The sequence below is a fragment of the Anas platyrhynchos genome, chromosome 3, assembly GCF_047663525.1.
Source record: "Anas platyrhynchos isolate ZD024472 breed Pekin duck chromosome 3, IASCAAS_PekinDuck_T2T, whole genome shotgun sequence".
NCBI classification, from domain to species: domain Eukaryota; kingdom Metazoa; phylum Chordata; class Aves; order Anseriformes; family Anatidae; genus Anas; species Anas platyrhynchos.
Genome location: NC_092589.1, coordinates 32,505,242 through 32,531,186, shown reverse-complemented (window position 1 = coordinate 32,531,186; position 25,945 = coordinate 32,505,242). Strand labels below are relative to the sequence as shown.

General features: G+C 37.3%; 1 long non-coding RNA gene across 1 annotated transcript; it reads right to left on the bottom strand.

Annotated features, from left to right (window-relative positions):
* Window positions 1-635: 635 nt before the first annotated feature.
* LOC119716587 (uncharacterized) lies at window positions 636-24,908 on the bottom strand. Its single transcript, XR_011808150.1, has 3 exons — window positions 24,779-24,908; window positions 3,170-3,398; window positions 636-1,024 (listed from the first exon to the last, which is right to left on the bottom strand). It is a non-coding gene; the product is annotated as an uncharacterized lncRNA (long non-coding RNA).
* Window positions 24,909-25,945: the final 1,037 nt, after the last annotated feature.

The window sequence follows — 25,945 nt, the reverse complement described above, 5'->3', positions numbered from 1 at the left end:
AGTGGAGTCCTGAAGGATTACAGAAGTAATTTTATTATCTCATGAAAATATTCAGTTGATACTTGCCTAATTTTATTTTTTTTAATTAAATTGTCATTGAAGATTACAAATGAATCTGAATATATTAGTTTGGTCCTAAATGGAGGAAACAGAGAAGATAGGCAATACTAACTGTCTTGTGTTGAGGATAAGTTTCTGAAATAAAACAGCCAGTACTGTGTCCCAGAGTGATATAAAAAAAAAAAAAAAAAAAAAAAAAAAAGAGAGACAGCAAAACAAATAGAAGAATGCTACAGCCAAAACATCTGCTCCTATTCAGAACTATGTTGTGCTAGTTTCAGCACAAAAATCTGTTAAAACAAGAGAAGAGGAGCCTATCTCATACTCTCAGTATGGGGAAATGGAATCCCAAACTCTCTGCAGGGTCTTAAGAGAAATCTCTTAGAATCCTTTTTCTTCTTTTCATATATTTTGCAATATCCGTTTTGCATAAATTGATTAGCATATATAACTTGAAATTATTTAATGCATTTGAAATAAATATTAGAACTACATACAAGCATGTTTTTAAATTAATCATGTAATTTAGTTAATGAATATCTGATATCATGGTAATATGAGCATTAAAAGAGCCTTAAGAGATATTATCCCACCTGTGGCAAAAACACATCCGTGTGGATATGTAATTACACTTTATTGAAGTAGCATATTTTTTCCTGCTCTGAAGAAATATACTCCGGTTCTACCCTAAATATGTTGTTTCAGTTAAAAATACACTGAGTTTACATTTATGTTTGTCACAAATCGTGAGTTAATGTTTCAGTTCTCTCATCAACTTTCAGATGATCTTTGCAAGGAATATAAACTTTGGGGGTTTTCTTCTGATACCACACTGTCTACATGTAATTAAAGATGTAATTTTACCTCATTATTCTGGAACTTGGGTTTTTGGAAACAGCTTCCCAGTTTTTATCCTTTTCCAGCTTATTCTCATAGGATTATAATCCATAGGTTTTCCATAACTCTAATCAACAAACAGCAACAATTAAAACAAAATAAAAAAAATAAAAAAAAAAAAAAAAAAAAAAACAACATTAAAATCTGCACAATTAAGCTAGCTACTTACATGCAAATATGAACAGCACCCCATCACCTCACAATAGAAACAAGATCAGTGCCTCTGTTCATCTCCTTTCACTGCTTACTTGAGTAGGCTTTCAGTTAATGTATAGTTTTGTGTGAGGTGACCGATTTGTCCCTGTTAAGGTTTCTGTGGGTGAGTGACCATGTGGGGAGATGATGCGGTATATGGAGAATTTATTATAGCACTGAAGGAAAGATCAGCTGAAAGAAATGTGTCTTGTGCTAAGTTCTGCTAATGGCAAAAGACAGGACTATATTTTAAATCTTGTGAGTTCTTCCACTGTGTGCCAGCTTCTGGGAATTATATCTCCTCAGTCTTGAATTTTCTTCCAGTGGCTCAGTTTCAGCATTGTGGTGGGACATCGTGGGGCCAGAAGTAATCTGAGGGGCAGGTTGTGCAGGGAAATGTGTGCTATCAGGGTTGGGGCCTGTTCCGGGTGAGAGGCCAGCTGTGCCAGACAGCCACCAGCAAGGCCTCCAACCAGGGAGGTTTTAGACCAAGCTAATGAATGGCAGCGGCTAAAGTTATTGCAGTGACCTTTTGGAGATGGTAATGGCCAAACGAGGGTTATATCTTGTTGACAGAACCATTTTGGGTCCGGAAGCAGTGAAGGGCCAGCCTAATTCAGACATGCAGGTATAATGCCTCCTGTTTGGACAAAGAGCACACCACCAGCTGCCACCCCCAGTAAGATTTACAGCATCTGCTCTACGGATTGTGGTGGTTTTACCATGCTAGGCAGCTAAACACCACAACCACTCTCTCACTCTCCCTCCTTAGATGAGGAGGGAAAGAAGAAAAGTAAAGAACAACTCACAGGTTGAGATAAGGATAATTTAATTAAAGGGGAAAAAATATTAAGCAAAGATTATTATTAACTAAACAACTTAAATAAAGGGGGAAAAAAAAGGAAAGGGGAAAAAGGAGGGGGGGGAGGGGAATAAATAAATAAATAAAGGCTATGTAGAAGAGCAGAGGAAAGAAATTACTCTCTACTTCCCACAAATGAGTGATGCTTGACCACATCCTTGAAGCAGGGCCTCAACGCACGTAGCCAGTGTTCGGGAGGAGGACTGACATTTTCACAACAAGAGCCCACCCCTCCCCTCTTCTTCCTTTTTCCACCTTTTATTGCTGAGTGTGACATCATATGGTATGGAATATCCTTTTGGTTGGTTTAGGTCAGCTGCCCTGGTGATGTTTCTCTTCTCACTTTTTGCCCACCCCCTAGGAGGGTTAGAGAGAGGTCTGATGCTGTGCCAGCCCTGCTCAGCAGCAGACACAACACTGGTGTGATACAACTGCTGTTCTAGCTACAAGTGCAGAGCACAGCATTATATGGGCTGCTGCAGGGAAAACATCCCAGCCAGACCCAGTACACAGATGTGTCCAGCCCAACCTGCAGTGAGGCAGAGTAGTCTCACAGACAGTGATGGAAGACAAAGCACCCATAAACACCTTCAAGAGCCCCAAACCCTTCCCAATGGAATAATGCATCCTCCCACACAATGAGAAACTATTTCATTTTATATTCTATAAATAGGTACAACTGAGCTGATTTGTCGATGTGAATATTTTAACTTTGCTCTAAGAGAAGGAAGTAAAAGGCCATTTGTTGCCCTTTATTATCAGCCATTTCAAAAGTACTGATCTTTACATGCATGAGCAGTTGCACTACAATTCTCCTTGCAGTCTGCAGATATAAGGGACACAGTGATCCATACCCATGTGCTGGATCAGCCTCATATTTAGTGCTTGCAGAGCTATGGGGCCTCAAAATCCTACTGATAAGGGTGATTTACTAAAAATGTGTAGACCTTTTATTTGCTTCACTGTTTCATAGCACTGACAGAAGGGCTGTCCTGAAAATTAAACTCAGTGGAACTATTTGCCTGAGCAAGGACTAGCTGTATGACCCATATTTCTTAGGACCAGAATGTGATTTTCTGCATCACAGTATTTAATGAAACTGTTTAACTGATTGTGAAGTGTGAATAGAGATAATAGACCTGTTCACATACTCACGCTAAAGTTCAGTTTCAATCCAAAGTTGACTCAAAACAGAGCCTGTCAGACAGTCTGTTCTCAAGCGATTTCCAGTAAAATCTCTGAATATTTCCAGTGGTTCTTGATCCTGTCCAGGAAATCCTGCAAGGACTGCTTCTCATGAGACTGAAGTGTCTCTTACATATACACAGTTCTTTTCGTTGCACTTGCCAAAATGCTGAACTACAGCTTTGTCAGAATTCTTACACTGTGAAAGAAAAGAGGAAATCTGAATGACTTTGAAAATGAACATGTGTTCTCTGGGACCTGCTAATTTGTCTGTAACATAGAATATTGTGAATTTCATTTTTTCATTGTTAATAATCAGATATATTTATGAATTCATTTCATCTTGTGAAAAATGTATTTCTTATTAAAAAGTACACCCTGAATAATTTAAGTGATCAAAGTCACACCACAGGATTAGAAAAAAACTTTTGACTTCAGTTTGGTTCATACAAGCTATGCAGTTCTGGTGAAGTTTGTTGTACCTTGAAGCATTTGAAAACAATGATTAAGAGGCAGATGTACCCATGTTTAAATTATTTCTGTGCTAAACTCTACTGATACTTTAGATAAAAGAGCTTTTTTTTTTTTTTTTGGTATTAGTAAAAATAACTACAATATGAAGTGACCTGAAATTTACAAAACAGTGAATCAATGTGTATGGCAAAAAAAATCCACAATAATTTAATCAGCTCCAGTCATCTCTAGTTTCTTGAATGAGAAATACATTGTGGTCTCAGGCATGAATAAGGATTAGGGGAATTCTCATTTGATGTATATTGTTTCAGCCTTTCCTGATGAAAAAACTTATTTTCAGTACAATTAATATTTTTTTCTTTTTAGGATTTTAATAGTCAATAACAATATACAACGTAAAGTATCTCTCTGAAAGAATGCTGTGGCACATTTTAATCCTGTAGTTCAACAGCAGTATAGCACACATGTTCAGGCAACAGCAACACATTAATAAATCCCATTAATTCCTTTCCCCCTGAGGTCTTTGCTGACTGTTTGACTGACAAAGTTCTTCTTTTATTAGTTATGACAGACCAGGCTTTGCATTTCATTTCTCTAGGGAGATGTCACACTGTTATTTTAAGGTGAATTGCTCAGTTCAAGTAACAAAACTGCCTCAAGGTCTCAAGACAGTTAACATGGCAGCTTTTTTAGTCAAACAGTTTCACACTTTCTCTGACAGCAGGACTATATTGATTATGAAGGAAGCAAAAGAAAATGGGTGGGACAGACAAGGATTCTCCCAGGGTTTCAGTCCGAAAGGCCTGGAATAAAGCTGGGAGCGTGCTGCTTGCCTGGACTCCAAAACCACACACTTCAGAAAAGTGAATCACTTTTTTCTTTCTCTTTCCCTTTTAACTTGTTTATTTTTTCTTGTTTTTACCACCATTTCTTTGCTCATGCACAGACATCCAGATTCTACAGTCCAACATGCCTGGGCAGTCCTCAAAGCTTGTGATGTTACTGCCCTGGCTTTTCTTCCCCTTTTGTTTTACATGTACACCTACAGGCTCACTCAGAGCTAAACCAGAATATGGAGTTGGAGAATAAAAAAAAAAAAACAACCTTGTGTGATTCCGGTTTTCTGAAACTCCAGATGAAGAAGTATAGATTGTGCTTGAAATCTGGAAAATGGTGATTACCAAAAGCTGCTGTTGGACAGCTTGTTTGTTCTTGCTAAGGAGAAAGAGATGGAAGTAAGATTGCCTTAGACATATAGAGTATATGTATAATGGCATAGCTCCCTTACATTTTGTGTCCTGCACTTAACTTTCCATCTGCTGTTGGTTTATCTTTGCAGAATGAGCGAGCAAGGATGCCATTGAGATCCCCACAATGACAACCACAATTCATACAGTGAAATTGGAAGGCAGTGAAATGCATGAGTAACTCAAATTGCTGCTACTATTGTACGTGACAATGGGCATACAACAACAGTTTATCAAAGCTGGAAACTTGTTCTTTTCCTTTTTTTTTTTTTTGACTTTTCTTTTTTTAAAGACCTAATGAACTTCCACTCCTCTCTAGCACTGAATATTTTGAAGCAATTTTGTGTTCTAGGAAACTTTCAGTATTCCTCTCTTCATCTTCACTATTGCTTTACTTTGCCCATGTAATAATTAATGTAATAGATTCACAGTATATTTATTCACAATTTATATTCATTAATATATTAACCTACTGATCCTCTAGAACACCTTGACACAGTGTGTTATAGCTTTCCACAATTTAAAAGTGGACTATGCACATGTCCTTTCATAGTTCTGACAATTTCAAGGCATTGAAGGTACACTCTGCACCATGGGATCACTTCATACAGTCTTTTGATGAACTTTGTCATTGGCTTTTTTAAGTCTTTGTAATTTACATAAACCTTTCTCCCTCTAGCATCCATTATTTTCATATGCTGAAAACACTGCGGTAGATTAGAGATGGATGATTTTCTTTTAAAGAAACAGTGCTCTTTTATCTCTGAAGTACCGTAAATCTCTAGAAGTTCAGTCATTCTGTTTTTAAAGATCAATTTTATTGCTGAGATAAGCCTTAGCACTCTGCAGTTCTCAGGAGCAACAGCTCTGATTTTTCAAAACACAGATATAATGCTTTCTAATACCTTGCTTTTGAGGAGGTGAGGTGATTTCAATACTGATCATTCAATACACATTATTCCAATTTCAATAGAGATACACACCATAAAAAGCAGTGTTGTAGTTTATTTATGGGACAGTAGGAATGAGGGTGACAATCACTGAGAAGAGTGATTTGAAATCATTGGCAGGAGCATGACACTGCTCTATCTCACTGGCAATCACAGTAGATTCATTCCATTCCACTGAGCTCCTCATGGCTCATCTGTGCCTGAGTTATTTCAGAAGTTCACTAAAATGTTAATTATGTTTTTTAATAGCTCTAGCTGCCTCCTGTATCATAAAGGTCTTTCAAAATGATAGTTAACAGTCACATCTTCTTATAGAAATACAGTCCAAGCCAGAAATAATAAAAAAGCTGCCCAAGCCCTGTGAATCCTCAAAGTTACTTGCTCTTCTTCAAAAAATACTTCTAAATATGAAAATCCACTATTGGAAAGTTATTGGCAAAACCACAACAAATCAAGCTAGAGTTGAATTTAACTGGTATCTGTCCTGTGCTGACATGCTCCCCATTTCTCTCTACTCTCAGACATGCTTTCAGCAGTGTCACAAGGCTCGCACAGAAACATCTGTTTTGTTCTGCCCTATGCATAAAAAAAAGTTCCCTCAGAAGCACGGAAAGTGTAAAGGTGTAAGGTAGTCTCCAGACAAGTGGGCCAGAAGTAGGTAGTAAGGGTGTTTTCCTCTGATACCCTGTCCATCTCAGTGTTTTCTAGCTCCCCTTGCTTGCAATTGGGACTACCAGAATCCAGGACTCACCTATCAATCTATAAATAAGGGTTGCAAGAGGCAGGAGCTATGGGCTCTGTGTTGTCTTCCTCAAGCACTAGTGCAGCACAGCCACAGCACCTATTGCATCCCAAATCCTCTCAGGCAATAATAGTAGTGGTCCCACACTGCTGTGCACCAGCAGCATGCTCTGGTACACATGGGGACACTAAAAGCTCTGGTCCTCTGAGCTATGTCCCTCTGACTAGTCCCACACAATGGAAAAATTTTAATGTCATCACTATGCTCAGTGCCATTGGGAGTACCTCGTCTTCACTTAGACTGATATTTTATGTCAAATTTCTCGTGGGTCTTGCCCTATTTGAAATAAGGGGAGACCCGAAGAAATTAATAGAGGGCAAAGAATTAGCCATCGGGAATGTAGTAGTAATGTGCTGCATCAGGGCTTGTCTTAGAGCTCAGATTGTGGTACGTCTGAGAGCAGAAAAATCCCATTCTTGCATGACCGAGGAGAATGTAATCAGCAGCAGCACTGGAAAAAATCTTGCTTAATTACATATTTACACAATAGAGAGAAATGGCATTGGAGTTGTTCCAGGCTTTTGGTTACATAATACATGTTTAACAAAACTGTCTAATTATAACTGCACGTATTTACTCAAGAGATAGAAAAGGCTTCAAAGGAGATTTTCCAACCTCCAGGAAAGTCTTTTTTCCAAAACAAGCTTAATCATTTACTATTACCCAGCAATCTATGACCTTACAGTTTATAAATATACAAACTAAACATTATTTAATATTTAATATTATATAACACAGTTCTTCAAGTCTCTTAAATATCTGGTTTTAACTAATAATATCTCAGAATTCAAGATTGAGGATGACACTCCTCCTGGAAAAGACAAAAATAAACTGCAGAAACAAACACCAGTGCCTGAAAAGTTTCCTTTCTCAAAGGGCAACTTTGCAGAAGGCAGACTGCCTGGAGCATCAAAACACCCATATGTGTTAACTTAGGGAGATGTGATGGCTTTTCAGCCAGCAAAAGTTATTGGAAGAAGGTCCTGTTTAAAACAACAACAACAACAACAACAACAATAATAATAATAATAATAATAAACACATAAGCTGCTAACATTCTAACATCGGGCAGAGATGAATGGGAAGGATACATCCTGAAGATGAAAACAAACAAACAAAAAAAAAACAGCAGAAAACTCAGGTATGTTGTGAACAGCTGCAGTGCACGAGGACCTCACTCACCCCTTCTCCTTTTGACATCCCTGGGTCTCAGCCAGCAGGACCCAGCACCCGGGGTTACAGCATTCTTGGAAAGCTGAACCCCAGCTTGAAGGATGGGACACCCCCATCCCAGGCAGTGGGTGCCCGTGGGGTAAGGCAAGGCCTGTCTCACCCTCAGGGGCATCAGGAGGCATGAGGACCCAAGGGGCACCAGGAACCATGCCTTTTGGCCATCTTACCTGCCTGGTTCCCATGGTAAAATTTAAAATGAACAACTAATCTCCCAAAATGTCTCATTCCATCAAACTAGTATTTTCCGATGTGAGAGTTGCTTTGTCAATGGTTCCTCTTTTTTCTAACCATCTCTAACTCTGAGCTGAATTTAATGAGGTTCTGTAGCAACATCACATCCCTGGCACATCAAGCACCAAGAGAAAGCTGCTCCACTGACTCAACAGATGCAATGCAAAATATCTCATCACAGCAGGGCTGTAGAAGGAGCCCAGGGAACAAGGGACTCTGCTGTTTGTACGTTCTGTCATGACAAACCCCTGGCCGACTAGCAAGTTCATTTTGTTACCACAAAAACACACTGAAGCCACCAGAATTTCTATCAAAGTGACAAGGCTATGTCTTAAATTGAAATCCTTCTCTCTGAATGTGTACAACACAGTACTGTCTTCAAAGACAGAAATAAAAATAACAGCACTGAGTCCTGGGATGACATGTTTGCATGTCCTCACCACAGACCAGAAGGAATCTATGCCCAAGACAGGAGAAAACTTCCTCCTCTTGATGTTAACAGGTCCAGTTCTTGTTTAATATGCATACCTCCCTCCCAATTATCCTTGTTTTTTATAGACCTTTTAAATAAGTTAAATATCCAAATACATTATCAGGCAGAGAAGGATATTACACGGAAGCCAATTTTTAATCTGACAAATACATTATGTATAATAGCTTCATTTTAATATTTCATAATCATCTTCATTTAATAATTGATCTAGGTCTAATTTGGAATGCTCATTACTCATATGAACTGAAAATGTTTTTCATCTCACACTGGAGCTGCAGCACGGGCAAAGCCTGGAGCTGTGGCTGCTGCTGACGTTGTGTTAATCAGGAACTGGAGCCTGGAGAGCAGCACAGGTGCAGGGTGAGGAACGCATCCCCTCGCTGGGAATGCTCAGGGACAGACATTGCTTGAGCTGAGCAGTGCTCTGACGTATGCAGCGTGCATGTCAGCCAAGTGAAGGGCATGTCTCGTGCTATCTATTCAATTGCGCTGTCACTGACAGCTCAAGGATGTCTCTCGCTGTGTTGACACGCATGACAAATTGCAGAAAAAGCTCTGACTGCTAATACCTTCTTCCTGCATCCCAGCTATCAGCAACAATAAAATACAGTTAAGCCCAATGAAAGGTTACACCCGTGAAAGCTGGTGAGATATGCAGTGGTTTTGCTTGGGATATACCCAGATGATCTATAACGGAATAGCCCTGCTCCTGTTTTGGAGTTCTGCAATTGAAGCTTTTTGTATTCGGGCTACTGCAATGTTTACCACTTCAGAAGTAAAATGATTTTTTTCTTGCATTGTAATGTTGTGACATGTCAGCAAAATATTAGTGCCTGTGAGGGACTATGGGTAGAACAGTACTTGAATGTAATCGATTTTTCTTGCTACAAAATATGCCATAGCATTTGGATCATCATAAAGAAGTATTTGGAGACATCAATTGAATTATCCAAGGGTAAGTAGACAGACAAACCAAAAGATGTCTGCAATTAGTAACGTAACAAGCAAATATTACTGGAGTTATTTTAACTTGTTGAAACTATGAAACAAAAACAGTGGGAAACATTTCTGAGGTCCTTAAAGCCAGGAGAAGCATGGACCAGATGTGTCAGCCCTCAGGATGTGTCAACAGAGTTCCTTACTGGAGCAGTAACAGATCACAATAAACATGACTGAAAACCCAAGGTGAAGTGACATTGTATGACTAAGCTTAAAGTTCCTGCTGTGGTAGGCAAGCAAGCAGACAGATGTTGACAGATTTAGCTCACTGTACCTATTTTAGGAACTGGATTGGACTGCCTCTCTTACTTAGCATCCGGTACAAGCCTGAAATACCTGAGTTCACTTAGAGCTATTTCAGGTGAAGTCTCCCCAAAATACATGTACAATAGTTTTCACTTCAAGGAGTATCATGCAAGACTAAGAAAACTTTTAGTATTATTATTTGTGTTTGAGTGTGTCTGCTACAGCAAGTCTTGTTTGGCCAAATTCAGTCTTTAATTATTTTTTTCAACTATGGGTTATTCGAAGCAATAATTGCTTCTTCACATGTGAAGGTAAAACACCTCAGCTACCGAGTCCTAAAGTTTTGAGGGAGACTTAGTGCATCACAAATATGACCATTTTCAAGGATAGAAACTCACATCAAGTAATTTTTAAATGCAAGTATTTCAATATTCCATTCTTCAGTGGGAAAGATGCTGCCCTACTCTGTCACTGGTGGGAACTGAGAAGGAAAAAAACATTAATTACAGCAGCAAAATTGTGGTCCACCTTCTTCCTTCTGCCATCAGCCCTGACCAGGGCACCTCTGTTGGACCCCTGGGAACTCCTGAGATACATCTGAAAATGGGGCCTGGTATTCACCAGGATTTAAATGCCAGCAATTATAAGGATGTTTCATGGGGTTTCCAAAATGTCCCGGGTCTAGTGCCTGTCGACTCTTTTCTTTTTTAAAGCAGATTCTTGACCTGGATTGTTTGTGGGGTGTGTGTGTGTGGGGGGGGGGGGGGGGGCGGGGAGGGGAAGAAGGAGGGTTGCTGATGTAAAATTTAGGGAACAAACTCCAGTGCTGAATATGCATAGATGAATCCCACTGTTTTTGTGTGCAGCACATAGCACTTCCAGATGGCTTTGATGCATGCTTAATGTTTATTATGTTTTCTAAAATAATTTGAGTTTAACAAATTATTACTGAGTGTCTAAAAAGAGAGAGGAAACAAACACACAATGCAAATGTTTTAAAAAGCTAAGTAATTGTTTGTAATTGCTATTCAGGGATATTTGTTTTCACCTGCAGTAAAATATTTTTGTTGTGTGCTTTCCAATGACTATTTTGGAAAGCAGCACCCAGAACAAGGTGTTCCTACTTAATGTTTGAATTCCTGGCAAAAAAAGGAGTAGGCAGTAGGAAGTCCTTAAAAATAGAGGAGGCAAACAAAACTCAACAGCCTCCCAGAATGCATGCACTCAAACCAGTTTATGAAAGCCGATCATTTCCCAATGTGAATGTTTATTTATTTTTGAGATCTGCTTGTTGATATTTGTAAAACATCTCGAAAGCACCTGAGTGCTCTATTCAGAACATTTCCTGATCATGCCTAGCTGCTGTGGTATCATGTCCACTTCAGAAAGAGGCAGCAGCTATCAGTCCCGAAAGGCAGATTTTCTCAGGTTTTTATCATTTCTTCACGCTAAAGGTAAATGTGTAGGAGACACCCTGAATATTGGGTTACATATATTGGGAGCTTGAACTTCATGAAAATCCAGTGGAAATTATGTTCTCAAATCTTATCGTTTAACTTTGGTGCCTAACTCCTGTGAATTTCAGTAAAAGGTAGACACGGAAATCATGTTGAGTCTAAAATCTTGCAGCATTTACAAATCTGCTTTTACATTTCTAAGTCACCCAGGAAGAAACTATACTCAAGACTTAAAGACTTTTAGTCCTTCTTCTCATGATCTCCAAATGCTATGGTAGGTTGTGAAACTACTGAAGGTAGTTTTAGCTATTAAAAAAAAAAAAAAAAAAAAAAAGCAGACAAAACATTTTGCTTTGAAATGTAATGAAGTAAAAATCAGATTTAAATCAAAGTTTTTTTGTACCTTTCATACTGCACTTGGCATTTGAGCTGATTCTTCCTCTTTTCATCTATTAAAACAAAAAGACTGACATTCGTGAGGCTAACATTTGTAGCTTTTCCCATTACACTTCCAAGATCTTAATAAATGGCAGGTCTCTTGAGAAACGAATCAGAATACCTCACTTCTGTGATTATGAGTTGGGAAAGTTTGTTTTGTAACAGTCCTGAGGATATCTCTGCAGTGATCTCTGAACTCAAAGACAATCAACTCAACAGCTTTGGCTCATAATCTTAAGAATCTGCAGAAAGCCCATATCAGCTTTTCCTCAGTGATAAAGTAGCTATCACCAAATTCAAGTCCCCATTAGGACACCCTTTGGAAAGGACCGCAGTGAGGTATAGACGAATATAGTCAGGGTAAGAGTGCTGAGGCAACAAATAAGGGATGTAGTCTGGAATAATGGACTGTGTCAGAAGACCCGTTCGGGAAGCTCACAGTCAGCACAGGTTAGAGAAGCCTTCAGAAACTTATCTAACAGCATTTCACACAGCCAGGAGGAAAAGCAAGGCATAGGAGGAGATTTAAAGCTGGTCTCTCTGAGCTGCACTATGCACTCAAGAGCTGCCAACCTCAGTCACTGTGTTTAGCTGAGGTCATTAATCATTTGTTCTTGATTTCACCTCCATACCTGAATGTTTCCAAAAGTTCCAACACTGAGAAAAGATTTGCTTATAGTTTTCCCCATAGCAAACGTTTCATTGCTGCTAATTGTGTGTATAGGTGGAAAACATTACATGATTTTGATTGGAACTACATTTTTCTTCCTGTTAGATAGTCCTCAGGACTGTGCAAGCACAGTAACAAAAGTTGAAATACTTATGCTCCCCAGCATACAGTAAGCAACTCCTTCTCATAGCTGTACTGCAGAAGCCAAATTTTCCCAACTCCTCAGTCATTCTGGATGTATCCACTGCATTAAAGGAAAATGGGGGGGGAGTGGCGGGAGGGGGGGGGGGGGGAAGGAAGGGGCAAAAACAAACAAACAAACAAACAAAAATCAAAGAGGAAAGAAAAAGTAGACAGACAGCTTGTTAATAGAATCAGAAGCAAAATTCTCTTTTTTGACTTATTTCAATGAATGGGTGTCAAATGCAAGGGATCAGAGGTAGAGAAGTTTGCCATTTGTTCACCTCTCACCAAAGATCATCTCAGGGATATCAACCCAAGCAATACAGTTTAAAGTGTATTGAAAAGGCCTTTCATTTAGAGTCATTATTTACACCAAAGAAAAGTACAGGGCAAATAGCATTTCCCATGTGTCAGTTATTCCATATTACTCCCATTGCATGATGATTTCCTTCATGTTACTCTTTCACTGCCTCCTAATAAGCTGTAATTTATCAAGGTCTTTCAGCATGAAAATTTCTCTGTATGCTCAAATTCCCCAGTATTTTGGAGAATAAATCAATAAAGAAAACAGAGCTGCTTAAGCACACATTGAAAACTAAGTTTGTGCTATAGTGTTATAATGAGTCAAGATCTGCATTTGAAGTATGCATTTGCATTGGGAAGTAAGACCTCAAATGATTTGATTTTTTTTCAAATAGGTTACTTCAGAAGTCTGACTTGCTGTCATTCAAAGCATTTTGCTTGACATTTTGCCCCTTCCTCTAGTTTCTCCAATCTTTCCTATGTATTGAGACCAAAAGCTCTTAATTTATTGCACATACTGACTCACCAGTGTTATGAAAGCTATACTATTTTCATCCATGTTCTATACATGACCAAGCACACCTGTCTTATATTTAGGGTATGGGGTTTTTTGTTTGTTTTTATATCATCACTATGTATTTCCTGACCCTGCTGGTTTCAGGGTAGCCATAGCCATCTTCTAATTTTTTATTGTATTTATTTCCTACTCATTTTTTTTCATAACTGTATGCCATGTTCTTGCATTCTGCCATTATGTCCTCTTTAAGTCTCTTTGTAGTGTAACTTTCTTCTGCCTGTTCACTAATATTCTTATTTTGATGTAACTGACAAATTTGATCAATGTCAAATGTAATCATTCTTTTAAACCAATCATGAGAGTTTAAATACTAGGGGTTGCAATATTGTTCCATGCATTAACCTCAGATCTCTATTTGTCAAAGAGTTTCTAATCCATTACGTGATACTGGATGCTTTGATTCTGTCATAAATCGATAATTTAGCACCACAGCACATTCAATATTGAATTTCCTGTGTAAGAAAACACCCACTAGTTTTCTTTTTTTTCTTTTTTTCTTTTTTTTACTGTATCTATCAGAGAAGATTATATTTATTTGACATGAAATAAAAACTTATTTTTTGCTGTTTCAGAAATACAGACCTACTATAAATATTCATATAGGATTCATTTCAGACACTATCAAAATCAGTACATGATCTAACAAAATAGTATTGATATGAGTATCTTATTAACATTTTTTCCATCTGATCAGGCACTTATGAGCTAAACCTTGGCTGTGTCCTTGCGGAGTACTAGACTGAAATACTTAGGCAAGTTTCTTCAAGCTAGCTCAACAACCCAAAGTAGGTGTATTAGTGTTCCTGAGTTGGAATAACTCAGCCAAAAAGTAGTATATATAAGAATACAGTCATGCATTTGCTTCTTCAAGAGCTCTGTTCATTACCTCTGTATTGTTGACCTCATTTTACTTTGCACTGAGATGGACCAGAAGCACTCTCACAATCAGGTGCTCCATTTCACCTGGTAATGTCACAGTTGGGTCTAAAGTACCTGAAATTTTAGCTCTTGCAGAGCAACAAGAGGACAGCTTCTGTACACAAGTGGCTTGAAAATAGCTAGTTCAGCTACTGTGACAATGCACAATGCCAAATGCCTATACCTCCTGCAATAAGTACTTCCATGAACTCTCATCCTTTGGCATTAGCTGCTTGTGTATTTCAGTAGTTCCCATATAACTAGACAAACGTATACCTTTTCAGAGTGAAGGTGGAAGGGGAGCAAGAGTAGCACTAAGTGTATAATCAAGAAACCATCCAGATTTCAGTTCCTTTCCTGAGACAAAATTCAAAAATTCAAAACAAACAAACAAACAAACAAAAAAAAAAAAAAAAAAAAAAAAAAAAAAAAACTTGTTTTTGCTAAATCTAGAGTGATTATGGAATGAACAGAAGAGGAATTTGCCAAAAACATCTTATTCTACGTCCAAAGTACAAACTCAGACAAAGACATTTCTTTTCAGGTCCACTAGTGATCCCCTAACAGGAAAGCCAACCATCTGAATGCCAGCCTCTCATGGCCTTTCAAACAGCTGATAATTGCATTAATCCTTCAAGGTGGTCTTCCCATATCATTTCCACAAAAGCACAACCACAACTGCCATTTGTGGCAATCTTCACAAACAACAATCAATTCATTTAGGCTGCAATTATTTTCCTTCAGCATTCACAGAGCCTTGCCACCATACTCTCCATTCCTAGCCAGTGCAAATTCTTGGCAAATTAATTTGATAAATAATGAGCTCATGCAACGTTGCTATTGCAAATTATTTACGACTTTTGTTAGCTTTGAAGAAAGTACTATCAGATCACAATGTGCTATTAAATGTTTTGCAGTTCTCCATTTGAGTTATTTGATTAGATTCACATCTGATAAAATCAGTTAATTTCAATATAATCATACATGGAGGAAGCCTGGACCATGACATTGAGTTTTACTCACTCGAGTTTTCTTATTTCCCCAATCAACATACCTTCTTATTGAACACTTAAATATAAAATTATATATTTTGGACACGGGCCTGGGTAGCCTGCTGGGTGGCCCTGCTTGAGCAGGGGTTTGGACTACATGATGTCCAGAGGTCTGTTCCAACCTAAACCATCCTGTGACTGTGAAAATTAAATGTTATTTTTATTGTTTTTTTGTTTGTTTGTTTGTTTAATTTAGTTAACTAGTCCTTGTTAGGGGCACTTTTATTTTGACTTTCTTTGTCCTATATCTGTGCAGTATTGCATACTTATTCAGTATTGCTTATGCAATGTAGGAAAATATGTACTTGCTATTCCAAAGCTCCAGGCCTGGGGCATGACACAGCCACAGAAAGGGTGCCAGGAAGAGAAGTGAAGCCAAGAGAAATGAGTGAAAAGATCTACCTCCTCTTGCTGCCAAGGACATCAGAGGGCCTAAGGCATTATCTTTAATGTCTTTCCCTACATAGCACAGCCCCTAGGGATGAACCTGAAATGGTGATCTGGAGGTGAGAATAACTCTAATGAATTGAGAATCTGAGCTCTTTCAGTCTAATGTAATTGACTTCACTGCAGCATCACTCGTTATCATCAAAACAGCTCTGCCTTACACAATGTTGGCCACTCTTCATGTGAACTGATAACTTACAGTATAATTGCTTAGAAGAGAATAATTGTGAGAACTCAGCATTTTGACAGTGTAAGGAAAAAGTCAGACACAGCAAGGTCTGAAGTGCAGTAAGATTTCTTACAGCATCTGCGTTGCTTTCCATCTGCAGAGATACAGGAGATGGGGGGTGCAAGGGGAGAGGATGAGTGCAGTGTGCCTCTGCTCAGCTCGTGGGTTAAAGCAATCTCTCCAGCTATCAGGGAGAATGCAAACAGGAGGGCACAGAAAGCCACATGGCCACTTCTACTGACAGCATGGGAAATGGGGACACAGGACAACGTGGGGAAGGTTGAACAATTTTCTTTAACTTCTTTAGAATGCAAAACAAATGCTGCAGCAAATTTTCTCTCAAGTTCCATAAGAGCCATCAAAATGAAGAGACAAAATCCTTTAGAAAACCTAGGATTTTCATCCCTCTTTTCACCACTCAGGAGTCTGATGGGAAGTGCGATTTTGTGCACAGTGACCCTTGCTAACACCTTGATTTGTGCATAACAGGTAGTGAAAGTGTCCACCACACAAACTTCAGTCTGCTTCATACTGATCACAGAGAATCACAGAATAGTTTGGGTTGGAAGAGACCTAAAAGATCATCTAGTTCCAGCCCCTTTGCCATAGGCAGGGACACCTCCCACTATAGCTAGCTGGAAAATGCTTTCAAGGTTATGCTTTTCTAGTTACATTTTTTATTTAGTACACAGACACTAAACAATAGATTTGAGGGAGGAATCTCCTCAAGGTCCGGTTTGGCCTTTCAAACACAGGAGTGAAGTTCTAATAGGAAGATGATTCTAATAGAAGGAAAAGATTAATTGCACTTCATATGTTATCCTGAGAACAATTCACAGATGGGCTAGGCTAACAAAGCCACAAATTAGTAAAATCGCATCCCTTGTAGTCTTGTGTCTTTTTTTTCTTTTCTTTCCTGTGTTCCAAGACAATGCATTTTCCCCTGTCAGCCATCATCTGTCTCTCAGATATGTACGTACTGTTCTTATGTTATTACATAAAGTTTTGGACATGGCTTGTTCTTATATATTTCAGTTGGACAAGTAAACCAAAAGACTGTTCTCTGAAGGACTTCAAAAATATGGGTAAGCATGAAAGAAACAACTGGAATAAGTGTGATATCAGAGAATCAAAGAATCACACTACCACTGAGGTTGGAAGGGACCTTGAAAGATCATCAAGTCCAACCATAAAAGAGGACATACATTCTTGGGTATTTTAAAGGCAAGTTTGGGATATGCACAGTAATAAGGAGTAGGACTCCTTATTAGGAGTGGAGATTATTATTAGGAGATTATTACTCTGTAATAAGGAGTAGAACTCTTTATTAGAACTGGACCAAGGGATAGAAACAAATAATTACTGGTTAGGCTACAGGTCAGTAACCTGTCTTCCACAGAAGGTGTTTGAACTTAGTAGAAGGAAATGGAAACCAGGGAGATACACACCTCAAGCACATCATCATTTGTCCTTCACAAAATGAAAAGTGAATATACTAAAATGCTACTATGTTCAGTGAACAAGGAAGAGTTTGGAAGAATACAAATGTTGAGTGATGAGAAGGAAAACTCACATTTTGATTTCAGTGAGGAATGGTGACTCATGATAGAAGACCTAGTCTGACCAGGAACTAGGGAACTTGAATAGTACGGTTTAGTACTATATATTGTACTATATTGCATTATACATTGTACTATAATAGTATAAGGTTTTCTGGCCAAAAATATTTAAAGCTTTTAACTAATATAGTTCAATAAAATGCCATCTTTCCACAGAAATTGAGAACCATGTTCTGACTTCTAGAATGTCAATGGATTAAAAGGAATTCTCCCTCTTCTGTATCTGAACTGAAGTACTAAAATATGCTTTTTCTTCCCATGTTGTGATATTCCATATACATTCACTAAACTTGCATGAAAAATCTAGGGCATACTACCTTCACATTCTGTATTTCAGAAACTGTTCCTTAAAAGCTCCCATAACTATAAATGAGCTTCAAATATAAATAGAAAAAACTTGTCTTTCATATAACATTAGATATTTTTTTATATTCCTAAAAGCAAGGATTATTTAGGAGCTCCTCAGACATGCAACAATGATATATCTTATAGAATAGCATGTTTATGCTGCTGTATTTCCATAACATCTTTAAAAGAATAGGTATTATAGCTTTTTATTTTTTAATAAACCATGCCCTTATATAGGAGGAGTATGTAAGAGTAAATGAAGCAGCAAATTAGCACTGCCACTAAAGATTACCTGTCACTGGATCATTTTGAAGTTACATCTATATCAGACACAAATATAAGAATCAGACCATTTACGGGAAGATTTTACAGACAGGATTTGGAGTTTGTAAAATATACGCAGGAACTATTAAGTGATGATGAGTCATGTAAAATGTTTCTTAAGCATCTTTCCTCTTGCTATCATAGTAGTTAATTATCCCTAAGAATAATTTCACAAAGATTCTGTGGTTAAATTTGAGTCCCGTCTCCAAAAATATTTGCCTCTTTGAGAACTTTCATCAAGTAACTGCAAAGTTCATAAACTCAGACAAAAATTGGGTGGATTGCTTGGCTCTGATACATTCTTTATGTAAGTCAACAGAATGTTTCTCAGACTTCTCAGGGGATAGTGAATCAGAGACTGCAGAACTTCAGGGTGCCCTTAAGACAATACAGGATGTAATGAAAATCAGTGAAGCAAGCGGAATTTGTCAAATGAGCCACACAATTTAAACTCAGCTGGTACAAAATCTGATTTAATTTTTATGATTGTCTTTCACTTTACTGTATGACAGCATTACACTTTTAATAAAAATTAGAATGTAAAAAATGCAGTATTCACATTTTTATTTTTCTTTTTTTGCCTACAATTGAATTAAAATTAAAATGAAGATATTTTTTAAAATATATATTCACCAAAGAAATAGACCACTTCATAGACTTTTAGGATATTTGATAACCCAAACGTTTTCAAATTTCAAGACAGCTAACCTAACTCCTTAAGAGCTTAAATTCTTTATCTATATTCATCCTCCATGTACAATCCAGACTCCCCCACATAGCTACTACTATGATACTGCCTTGCAGTCCTGAATCCTCCAGTTTCCTCTGCTATCAAGAGAGAAAAAATTAAAAAGGAAATGAGCTATTAACACAGTCTATAGCACCAGGCTGTGGCTCACTCTAGACACACTTACATAGTATAATACCCTTATTTCTCAGCAAGAACTATAAGGTAAGAGTTACTAACACAAATGCAGAACATAGTCCACTGAAACTACTCAGCTCCAAGGAAGTAACAAATACTTCTATACCCCTCCTCCTATTTTCTTCCTTTGTAAAGAAAACTGGCCAAAGTTTCATTCAAGTCACAGTCAAAACTGTGTCCAGCATTCATCCTGACATTGGCTGAAATGGCTCAAACCGTTGTGATCACTTGATGTATGACTAATTCTGTACTTAAGGAGGTTGATTGTGTGTGGAAATAAGCATAAGAACCTAGGTCAATTTTGGAATCTTAAGTACAAATTTCATGACTTTGGTTGCTTTAAAGATAATTATTAGCTTCTTGTAGCTAGTGCAGATATTTTCATGTATAGCTACTTTTCCTGATTCCATTGTGAATGAAATCAGGAAATGTCATCTGTTAAAAGAAGAGTTATTTACTAATGGAAAAAATGGCTTACTCTCATTTATGGTACAGATGAGTTTGGTAAGTGAAGTTTCCCGTGCTGATCCAAAGCAAAAGTAACTTCTGAAATTTCTGAGATTCACTCTTTCCTAAAATTTCAGCTGTGAACTTTCTTACAAATTAAAATAAATAAATAAATAAAAATAAAGTGATAACTCAGTGGTGAAGTTCAAAAGTGAGTATGTTTAGTACCTACTAAGAGAAGGCGAAAGTAACAGAAGGTCTATGTATTGGACTAGAACCACAGAAAATAAAAGAAAATGTCAGCCTGGGAGTGTGTGCTTGTCAGAGGCAAGAATTTTGTAATATGTACATATGACATACAACGTTTACCTAGAGAAGATCCCAGGTTTCCAGTGAAACTTTTCTCAGTTCAAGAAAAGCCCTCAGCTTTTAATATCAGAACTAATATTATATATGTGACCTTAAATATTCATTGAGTTTGCAGAGATTTCATCTTCCTTTGCATTTATCAAGAATTATTCATAATATGGCAGTTTCTGTCACAATTCAGACACATCAGCCCAAACACGTAGGAAAAGAAAAAAAAAAAAAAAAGATAAAATGACAGCTAGAGTGATGGAATGGGGATAAGTGATAGTTTTAAAGAAACTGACTGTACGTCTATAATTTTCACTTTTAACACCTTATCTTTAAGCCATACTTCATTTAATATGTCTCCACAGCTCAATGTGAAGTGCATAATTTATTGAATGCTGACATTTTTGTAAGATTTATTTTGTTGTTTTGCAAGTCAAGTACAATCTTGCAACTCTAAGGCTTACATGTAAAATAATAATAATAATAAAAAACTTTGTGTTTACTGGAGCAGCGATCAAAACATGAACGTTATATGCCACATCTAGTTTAAAGCATAAATATGAATGTCCAATTTACCTAAAATCAAATCACTCATCCAGAAGGCACAACATCAAGGAGCTGTGATTAGATCTGACAAGCTAGCACAAGGCATCTGATAGGACAGTCAACAAAGCAATGAAAACTTGCTTTGCCTACTGCATTACTTTGTGCTTCCTGGTCAATATTTCTACCTTATTTTTTGAGGTGGTAGAGGTAGACAAAAGTATATTACAAAGATCTAGGTGGAAACTTGTACTGTTGAAGTTGACTATTTAATTCACATTCATCATCCATATTAAGTCTAGGAGGATAATGTTGTGTGCTTCTTATTTTCAGAATGCAGTTCCCCTAAGTCTCTTCAAAACCATAGACTAGAAATGTTTTTATATCAATAAAGTGATTAAGAATTCCTTAAAAGGGTGAGCCTCGTGGCTATTATAGCACACGTATCAAATTAAATGATGAAATAGAATTAAGAGACTACATTGTAAATGCCCCAAAAAACAGATTTGAAAATTATTTCTAATGTCAGGTGTACAATTCAAACCAAAGATCTAGACAGATAAGCTTACTTTACTACAACTTTTATTGATAATTACAGACTACATTTACAGACTGTAGTCCTTTCATATGAGGACTTTTAAAAATTGTTTTAATACCAAAAACATAAAGAAAATTGATATTAGATAATATGAAAAAAGAAAAAACAAAACAAAACCAAAAAAATCACATAAATAATGGATAATCAGTTGGAAATATTTTTGTGCAAAGGTGCAGCACACATTTTAAACAGAAGTTTGATGACAATCAATTAGTGGTACTGGCTACCTTATTCTTGTATATCTAATTTCAGATATCTTAACCGGTCCTGCATTTCAGAATGATCCTAAGTATCCTCCCCCTTTCATTATTAAGGTTCATTAAAGTCTGGCAGCCAAAACTGAGTTAGTCAAGTCATTTTGTTTAGCTTTGACATTTCAGCCTAAATAACGAGTAATAAGCATTCTGCAATGACAGATACACCATGAGATACAGATCTTTTAGATTAATGTAAAATTCCATAAATAAGGAAAAAAAAAAAAAAAAAAAGGAAACCTCCGTTACTACCTTTGCCCTCTACACAAATGACTTAGAATAGGGTATGTGTTTGTGACACAAAATAGTACAGTAAAAGCTATAACCATTGTGTCAAACTGTCCAGATCCCAAAGGACACATGAGTAGAATGGAGAAGCAACAAGATGAGAAACACCAAGTCAGTTTCAGAGAACAAATTAAAAAATTAAAACCAATATTCTTTATTTTGTCTACTTTTTAACCACAGGTCACGCTTTACTAGAGACTGAATATGCAATTAACTATAATACTGCATAATAAAATGTGAATCCAATAATTTGAACAGCTTCAGCTGAACATTTCACATTCTGTATATTAAATATCAATATCTCAATACTAATTAGAAAAAAGTATTAGAAAAAAAAATGTTTTCTGTAGGAGACAATGAACATCTCAGCATCATGTTCTACTCCAATTCACTAATGTGATATAATTAATTAAATCCATATCATTCCTCAGAATGGACATTAACAATGGTCTGCTGAGCTATAGCTATTAATCTTAGATCATAGTCCGTGAAGAAATGACCTGAAGAGGTACTTTCATTAACAAGAACTTTTTACAAGTAATAGTTAAGATAGTGTATGCTAAGCAGGAGATAACACTAACGAATCTCATGTGTTCTGAATATTGATTTGTAATTTATACAAAGGAAAGATACTAGAAACTTAAGGGGAGAGAATTCAAACATTCAAATCAGAGGTTGTAATAGTTTTACACATCTTTCAGCACTTCATTTTTATTTTGCAATATATGTTTCTTATATAAGTCTTCAGATGTACTCTACAGAAGATAATAATCTTCAACACGTTATGATATGGCATCAAGATGTACAGATTTGTAAATACTGAGTTGACTCGCTTCTTTTCAATTACTACAAATACTTGTGAGGTCCTCAATCTGAACATTTGACCACATGCTTTCAATGTTTTTTTAGTTCTGTAGGTCTAATCTGAAACACTTTCTAGCCAGTTCTTTCGCAGCAGCATCTGTGAAAACCAGTCTCAGTCTGCACATTCAGCAGTGGGTATCTAAGGTCAGTGCTCTTTAAAACTTGTACCTTTTCAAATAAGCTTGTATTAAATATGTTTTCAAATTTGTTGCAAGGCAAAGCAATAATGAAATAATTGAATATATATATATATATATATATATATATCATTATAATGAAATAATCCTCTTGAAAGGACTGCACTCTAAATCTTCTTAATATATGTTACCACAAAAGATATACCAACCTCCAAATCCCAGCAACACACTGCCCACAGAACAGTCTACAGTTCCACAGAACAATTTTGGAGAAGGGAAGAGCATTTGAGAATTGGTAGGAGCAGAGAAAAATGTACATTTCCTCAACAACAACAACAAAAAAAACAGACGACACTGGTAACTTGAGTGAGCTACTCAAAGGAGTCTGTGCTGAGCTTTTGCTGTAGTATACTGAGGAAAGTTTTCAGCTTAAAGTGCAAGTATTGCACTGCACTGACATGCTGCCACAAAGCTGCTACAGTGTGGAGTAGTTGGGAACCATATGGACAGGTTCTGTCAGCTTTATTTCTGTCACTTAGTGCCAGGCTGTTTCATTGCTCAATGAAACCAAATGGATTGTATGCATTAGAAAGTTTTACTCAGTGGCAAAAACATTTTGCTGTTTTTCCAAGAAGAACTGAAAGCCTGAATAGTGAAGTTTTAGCAAATAATCTAAAAATCTTTAAATTATCCCATAAAGCTCTTGTGTTTTGACAGATGCTTTAATATGTGCCATTTGATATTTCACATTTTTCTAATGCCATCAGTGTAATGTTGTACAAAGTATATGTGAATCATCTGATGGGACTAATGTACTGAGCAGAGGAAGTAAATCCAACTGTCTCTGGGGACTTAGGCTTGTTGTAGCATAAACCAGTTCATGTTGAACTTGAAACTAATGTTATTCCCCATTGTTCTGCCACATCACTTAGGGGCCTTCTATAATGTTTCTGCAGTTGAACAAAGGCATCATTAGAATAAAATCTGTGAGCATTTTAAAGGACGATTCTAAGATGATGAATGAGAATTTCCCTGTGGCAAAAAAGTAGTGACAGAGTAAGTATTGTCATGGGCCTTAAGTGTCTGAACAAGGTAATGAAATGAAAGATTTATGTTTCTCACATTTGTAATATTGTTCAGAAGCTTATGGATTTTTGCTACACTTACATACCAGGCAACGTCACATAATTAAACACCATCAACCTGACAAATTCCAAGAGCATTAAAACATGGTCATCTTAAAATCGCCTAGTTCTATTTTCAGTGAGAGCTCTAAATCCCTTTAGATACTGCTGAGAGCACAACCACTTTGACCCAGGTGTCTAACTTTTTGTCCAACAGCCTACATTTGAACTTTCTGTCCCATGTTCATGGTTTCATTTGGGAGCTCATATTTTTGACACATTTGCTGTGTTGAAAATAGGCGAGTTCTGATAGGGACACAAAAGTATAGACACAATAATGGATGGCACCTCTGTACAGGAAAACAGGGCTGGAATGTAATGCACACTTTCCTGGTGCACAGAATAATAGGAGGAAATCAGACTTGCCAACGAAAAGGGTCAGATGCAGAAAATGAGCTTGACTGTTTTGGCTGTGTTAGAGAGAATAAATAACTTTTAGCAGCCAGAAAATTATCAAAGGGCAGCCTGAATATCCAGTGCTCTCCTATGAGCAGCAGGAAGCCGCCACCATTATGTCCAGGCAGACAGGAACAGACTATGGTATTTTGTTGCCTGCAATGTATTACTTTGCCAGTACAGAGTCCTGTTTTACACCAAACTCCTACAGTATACTTGGTATACTGATATAGTTTCCCAGCAGATTTATTAGGTCAGTTCTTTCTAATAGTATATCTGAAGAAGGAGATACTTTCTGACTTGGAGAAACAGCTGAAAAAGATATGAGAAGATGATTTGACAGTACCTGTTTCCTCAAAAATGGTGACTAACAGTAGATGAACTTGCACTCCATTTCTACGTTTGATCCCATGGCTGTGCTTGGCTTATATTCTTCAAACGAGTTTGTTTGAATCCATTTCCTCCACACTACCTGGAAGAACAGAAGTCATATATCAAAACATTCTCCTGCACAGCTGTTCTCCTGCCTGCGAAGTCAGATGACCCACTCCAGACTTAAACTAGAAAGCACCAAATGTGGATGAAGTGAAACTAGATCCAAGCATAATCTCATGCCCTGAGTTTACACATCAGGGTAGATTCTGCTTATGGTTTTTGGCAAAGTCTGTGGGGAACGTATAAGCAAATGTGAAGAGCTGCTGCAGCAATTTCAGGAAGAGCTAATTTGAACTGTATTTTGCTGCTAAATCCATAATTGAAGAACAGAAGAAATATGCTCGGGCTGAAAAATAGTTGGCAGGTAATGTAAAGTGGTGAGCTCAGTATGCACTTGCAAGGATCCAAAATACTCCATCTACTCTGTAAACAGGCAGCAAATGTACAGTGTCATTGATCAACAGCCAAGATATAAATCACCACTCAGATGTATGTGCCTATTGATTAAATTTATGAGATTCACTGCTAAGGTGCAACTCATTTCATGGAAGAAGCTGACTGTTTGCCAGGTTTGCAATGTACTTATTACACCTCCTGGATTGGAAATATCATCATTAGAAGATATACATACACATATAAATATAGTTAAAGTTGATCATATAAGAAGGGATATCATATTTTACCACACTTACACTATATCTTGGAGAAAACTTTAGACCTTGCCACTTACACCTGAGAATTGTATACTAGATAAGACTTTTTCTGAGATTACAGGCATTTTCTTGCTGAAATATATGAAAAACCTCTTGTGCTGCCATTAAGCATAAACCTTTTCAACTGCTCTTTTACTTCTCTAGCAAGCATCCAACATTCATAAGTTGCTGCAAGCATCCTTGCCATGAAACAAAACTTTGAGGTCACAAGCACTCAGCAAAAGTTTCTTTATGTGCCTTTGGACAATTCTGATCTTGTGAGATTTTTTAACAATATGGCAACACTTGGGAGAGTGACACTGCAGCGGACCATGTGAAAAGTGGTATCTGGAATAAATTTACAGCAATTCCATCATCAGCTGCAT